Genomic DNA, 6,710 nt, shown 5'->3' on the forward strand with positions numbered 1-6,710 from the left:
AGATGTTGTAGAGGCAGTAAATTTAAGCGAGTTTAAGAAAAAGCTTGATCAGTATATGAATGAAAAGGGCTGAGTTTAATAATTTTAATTTAGTTTTGAGGATGGAACAGCCGAGATGGACCAATAGGTCCCATGTTATCTCAAAATATTATGTTATATGTTAGCTTTTTCTTATATCTTAGCAATAGTGTATTTGAATTGTTGTGAAACTATTGTTGAATCTATTGAAATTGCCATCATGTGTATGCATTCATATGTGAATATATATATATATATATAGTTTTTGTGATTTTCAAAAGTAATTAAGAATTATTTTTGCTATTATGTTAGAGGCCTTTTGTTGTCCACCAGCTGTTTGTTGAGTTAAAAAAAAAATCTTTTTTTTTTCACAACTATTTTCAACTAGTAATTTTATTATTTCGAACTTCTATGTAGGAATTTGAAAGCCAAGAGGAAAAGAAAAGAATGTAAGTGTACATATAAAACAATAATTTTTTATATGATCTGTAAATGATTGTGGTATTGATTTCATAGGAATTTGGTTTTATGTTTCTTTCAAAAGCATTGTTACACAGGTAGCTGTATTGTATAGTACATGCACATTATCTTAGATTTTTGTGCTAATTAGGTTCAGAATATACATATAAGAAACAAGGACAGTCATAAAGCCAAGATAGCCATTTAAGTAACCAGTTAATCACCAAAAAATAGATGCATCTTTTCTGCTTGTAAATTAATTTAAGAAAGTATAATAAAAAATACATTTAATAACACTCGCTTTATTCTATAACAAATCATTCCACAAATGATATGTGCACAAAAAAAGTAACTTCCATTATTAATACAGATTTATGCTTATGTTAATAGCAAAAAAAAAAAGATAGAGAGAAAGAAAATATAAAATCTCTAAGAGATGTAGATAGGAACTTTATTGTTAAGGAGAAATATATGGATATGTAGCACATGTATTAAACAACTTTTCTCTTGTTTTTTTACCAATGACAATGAGATGCCTAAGCTGATTTTTTTTTTTTTTGGTACAGTAAAGATTTTTCAAAGCTAAGCATAGTTACCAAACCTCTTCACACAGTTAAGCTATCTTCCCTGTGCATCTGCTTTAGAGATTTGTGTGCCATTAGCCTTGAGGCAACTCCCACCTAATCTCATGAGGTAATGTGAATTACATTACTGCATGATGACATTATCATGCAGCAAAGCCCTCCACCAATAGAAGGGGGACACACCATGCACACTAACTTTTATTATGCATTTGCACTAGTAATTCTTAATTCTCTCTCCTCTGCACTGTATTGACTAGATGTGTTTATAGTTCTTTTGTTTGTGCTCTATTTCATGACATTTGCATGATCATTGTAACTGTGATTTTAGTTTTCTTTGGTCTTTGTTTCAAAAGCTTTAACTTTTATCATGAATTCTCCAAGGATGGTGATTTACATTTGGTCATGAGTGTGTAACATTGTTCACACTTAGGCATTATTTTGTCTGTGACTTTTGGAGGCTTGTTGACTTTCATTATTGTTGCAACCATATTTCAGTGTGTTGTGGATCACCACATGCTTAATTGGCCTCTTAATTCCATCCTATCAGACAAATTTGTTTCTCAACAGATGGGAATGATCTGTTGGACTACTTCTTTCATCTGATTTACTTTGGATAGTACTTTACCATTCGTGAGATGACCATAACCGTACAATCTCTTTTTGAAATTCCTTCTAAGGTTTATTTTTTTTGTTATTTTTTGCTTCTGTTTTTTATTATTATTTTCATTTCTTATCTTACTACCCACTCTTCTTGGGGTTTATCTTGTTTTTTCTCTATTTTTTTTTCTCACACCCATCAGGTTTTACAGTTCTCATTCTCTTCCTTTACTGAAAGTTATTTTGCTTTTGGGGACTCTGGCTTCCCTAGAACCCCTCATACTGTTTTAGAAAACACTAATATGTCTTCAACTATAGACCTTCTGGATTTATGGTTTTCATCTTTTGAGTCCATTTTCCTCTTTGTGAGTATCTCCTTGGGGTACTGTCTTGGTGATTGAGCCCGGACTACTTTCTGCACTAGCTTTTCCTTGTATGATGCTTCAATTTTTTTTTGAGGGCAGGGCTTCTGATGTTTTGATGATATTCCTGCATTCCTTCCATTTCCATCGGCTCAAACCTCTCTATATTCTTTGGGCATGTTCCTGCCCTTACTGGTGGAACACCTGGTCATATTACACTCTGTCTCTTACACAGTTGTTTTTTGCATCAAACATCCAAGAGGCTTCTGTTCCACTCTCTATAGTATGACTATTTTCCCCTCCTCCTGCAGCTGGTGTCAGTCCAATGATGTCTTATGGTAGAGTTGAGTATGTTCTGAACATGCCCCATCCATGCTACACATATTGGCTCTTCAACCTCTTGTGTGAAAGTACTTGGATGGCCATGTTTTTTATTCATCCCATCCATGCTACACATAAAGGCTCTTCAACCTCTTGTGTGAAAGTACTTGAATGGCCATGTTCTTATTCAGCCCATCCCTGAAAACATGCGACTCGTTTTTTCTCTTCCTTCCTTCCTTCTTTCCTGGCAAAGAGTATTCCCTGGAAGACATGAGATTTGGTCTACCATGAGTATGCAGGGCTCAATTTTAATGATTGTCCATTCATCCAAGATGATTAAAAACTTCCTTGGACGATCAGCTTAAACTCTCGTTTTGTCCGCTGAATGATTAACACCCTGGAACAGATCCTGACTCAAAACAGCACCACAGTCTACTGTACACTTATCCATGCCCACACAACACACAAAATGGTGATTCTGATCCTCGTCCAAAATCATTGGTAAATTCCCTAACCAGGATAATTGAAAACTTGAACCCCACAAAAATACCTTTTTTTGTCCATTTTCTGGTTTAAAAAAGATTGTTCTTGGTACAATCCACCAAAAGGGAGCTGAAAATGTTAAGAAAAGTTTGCTTTTGTGATTGGCTAATAATTCTGTTTTAGTCACTGAACTTTCTGTCATGGACAAGCTGCACGTAAATTTTGTATGGAGTTCAACTGAGAGTGAATGGCTGTTTGTGGTGGCACAGTACAGTGTATACAGCTCAGTCACTTATATTACCACAAACGTTTTTTTTTTATTATTCTATATATACAAGTTACAGCTTTTACAGTAAGTAATATTTGTTTTTAAAACAGGCACAACATTTTGAGCACTGGTGAAATTATTCTTATTTACACAAGTTTTACCAGTAAAAGATGTTTAGTATTGAAATCAACATTCAACCGATGTAATAAAAAAAAAAATTAATATATTCATACATAATCAGTAAGTAAAGTTAAAAAGAAGCTGGACCACACATTCTATTATGCAATAGGCAGGCGGGAATTCACAATGAAAACAAACATCCATAACATGAATATTTAGTGAGATTAATTTCTAGTGTAGATGCTTACAACAATAAAACTAACATGGTTGTCTCAACTTCTTACCAATAAACGGTAGGAACTACAATGATCGAATCTACAAAACAAACTCAGAATTTTCATCATTAATCATCACAGTTGAAACACTGACCACCCCTTTCAGTTACGCAGGTATAGGCATAAGGTTATACAGACACAACCAATCGAGTCTAGAAAATACAGAAGACCTAGCTCTCATGAAAAAAGCGGGAAAATCCATGAATTAAACAGAACATAATAATAACTGCAAATAAACTTTTATAAAAGTTTAGACCAGTACAAAACCCAATAGCAATAAATAAATTAAGGCTAGCTTTGTCTCTATCCAGATCAATACAAACTATGAGTATGAATAACAGTACGTATCAGTGGTGTATGTGCAGTGCTCAAGCAATGTGTATATATTATGATATAGTAATATGTGTGAGAGTTCCGTCTAGTCTTACTACAGGCTGTACTTTATTGTAGTTGGTGGGCAGGCCAAGCTGGTTAGAATGAAAACATTGAATGTGATTGACCAAGGTTGCTGTTCTATGTAAAGGTTTTACAGATCATTTACTGTTTGTTTCTTTAAGATACTATGTAACATTAGCAAGGTTTGGGCTTATTTTTTTCCAATGTAACAAAACTTTCTGGGAAATGAGGCATCAAAATTTAATTGAATAAATTTGCAAAATTGCCAACTAAACATTATTTGTACTTTTTTGAAATAAATAAGATGCAAAAAAACCATCAAAATTCTAGTAATTGGGTCTTTTTTTAAGGGTCTTTGTACGTCAATATTGTTGTAATTGGATCTTTTTTGGAGGGTCTATGTTTTTTTTCAGACAGCATGGAAATTTCATTCAAATTAAGCCCTGGTGTGCCTCTGTAAAAATCCTGCCATTGGGTATTACACTCCATTGGTTTCCTTTAGGAACTTTCTGAAGGGAACTCGTATAGATAAATCTGTGCACCAGCCCCTCCACCACTTCAATGGGGTATGCTAGCTTAATTTTGTGAAGAGGTGTGTATCATCTCAGAAGTTAACATTTTCCTTACCTGAAAATATATTTCTAATAGATACTCGTCTCTGAAAACATCTTACCACCTATTCTTTTCACTTCTGGTGCGCTTTTATATTTCTTGCCTTATCAAAGAATGAAGATTCACAAGTGCAAATGCATAGAGGGAGATAGTGTACATGAAGGTGTGTTGCCCTCCTATTAATGGAAGGCATTATCATCATGCAGTAGTGCAATTCATATGAGATTAGGTGGGAGTTGCCTCAAGACTAGTGGCATGCCAATCTTCAAGGCAGTCATGCAGGGAAGATAGCTTAACTGTGTGTAAAGAGAAGTATCTCTTGGAAATATTATTTCAGGTAAGGAAAATGTTAACTTTTGGAATTTCTTCTTTAAATATGTTTAAGGTTCTTGTTAATATTTTTATGTGATGATAAATATTATTAATAAGAACAAACTTTTAAATTTCAACCTGGTTGTGTAAGCTGTGATGATCTAGTTCCACACCAAGTAAGACTAAATCATCAATAGCTTCGACTAGCTCACTAACAAGAAAAAAATAAATTCTGGGAACTGTTTATTAACACATAAAGATGGATTGCATAAAACAAGGGACATCCACATGTTGAGCAATGAATGTAATTAGGCATTGGTTGATCAGAAACTACATGGTACTGCCTGTAGAAGCAATAGTACCAAAAACTACTAACTCCCTCACCTCACTTCTTAATGGTTAAGTATGTATAGACTGCAATTCAGCATACATTGATGTCACATGCTTACATTTATTAAAAACACTATGATATAAGCCAGTCATCAATAAACACATTCTACAACCAATATCATGTTATATTATACACTGTAATTTGGTAGACCAGGCTTAGCAAAAATGATTATACAAAAGTTATTTGTAATAAAAAAATTTTGCAATGTAATGTGTGTGCTCTCTCTTTTAGGAACATTTGACATGTCAGTGGAGCACATGATCATGAACTGTTCACATATTAGTAGATCTGCCAGTCCTTCAAAACTATCTTTACACTTGGCCATGTCAGTCCACCCTGTGAAGTATCACCACAGATATGTCACAAGCTAAAATACAGTTTCTCTAGTGTCAGATTTGACTTCTCTGAACTTGCAGTGAAAATCATCTTCACTAAGTTCATAGAGTTTCAGCAAGGCCACATTTAATTTGTCATTGTCCATGGAATCTTCTGATGTCATGCCCGCATACACTTGTAGGCCTTTTCCAGTGAGAAGAGGGCTGAGACAGACTGTTCATTTGTCTTTGTCTTAGTTCTAACTTTGGGTGAATCTTTCATATCTCAGCAGGAAATCATCCATGTCATCCTCCTGTTCCTCAAATTTGGGCAGTTTGGATTGGCTAGCCTTCACCCCATTGTCATTCTTAGGTCCTTCATCTTTCTGTTGGGTGAGTTTGACAATCTCAGTTTGTGCTTTTATTCTCTCGATTTCCAGTCCCCGCTTTCTCTCCTTTTCTTGTTTCTCTCTTTGTGTTCTTCTTTATTTTCAGTTTCTCCTTTCTGTCATTTTCTTTTTGTGCTCTTATCTCTTATTTCCAGTCTGTCCTTTTCTTCTTTCTCAGTTTATGCTATTATTTTCTATATTTACAGACTCTCTTCTCTCTTCCTTTCTGTTTTTTCTCTTTGTGCTCAGATTTCCAGTTTCTTCTTTTTTCTTTCTCTCTTTGTTGATGTTCTCTCTCTGAGTCTTGTTGTTGTTTAACAAATTCTCTTAGATCATCATCTTTGAGCCCAAGTTGCTTGCCCCCTCTCTATCCACTTATCAAAGTCAGTTGACATGATTATATAGTGTGGTTGTGTCTTGTTCAATATTTTCACTACCACTACTGCTGTGCATATATATAGGCCTATTTCCCAGTTGTCTACTTTTTCTGCTGTTTACCACTGTAGATCCTAACTGGCTCACCACTGTCATGTTTTACATATGTATGGGCTGAAGTCTTTAGAGTAGGTGTCTGTGACTTGTTGGCAATAAATAAACAAATAGCACACAATCCACTTGTTTTAAAATGATATATTAAAACAAGTCAAACATATATACAAATGTTAGTTAGACTGTTGGTTATCACAGTTGTATCTAGAGATTCAAATAATTGTATCTTTTTTATTTAATCCCACACAGGTTGGTTCAGTTACTGTAGAACACAATTGATAAGATGAATTAATCTTTTCTACTCTGTTATTACATAAACA

The 6,710-nt window shown here is 34.4% G+C and overlaps 1 long non-coding RNA gene across 1 annotated transcript in view; it reads left to right on the forward strand.

Annotated features, from left to right (window-relative positions):
• Nucleotides 1–4,808, forward strand: part of LOC111088190 — an 8,392-nt gene extending 3,584 nt beyond the window's left edge. Inside the window, exons 2-3 of the long non-coding RNA XR_002612783.1 lie at nucleotides 436–467; nucleotides 4,532–4,808. This is a non-coding gene — a long non-coding RNA (uncharacterized LOC111088190). The remainder of the gene's footprint in view (nucleotides 1–435; nucleotides 468–4,531) is intronic.
• The last annotated feature ends 1,902 nt before the right edge of the window (nucleotides 4,809–6,710 follow it).

Source organism: Limulus polyphemus, unplaced genomic scaffold, assembly GCF_000517525.1.
Source record: "Limulus polyphemus unplaced genomic scaffold, Limulus_polyphemus-2.1.2 Scaffold3278, whole genome shotgun sequence".
Classification (NCBI taxonomy): domain Eukaryota; kingdom Metazoa; phylum Arthropoda; class Merostomata; order Xiphosura; family Limulidae; genus Limulus; species Limulus polyphemus.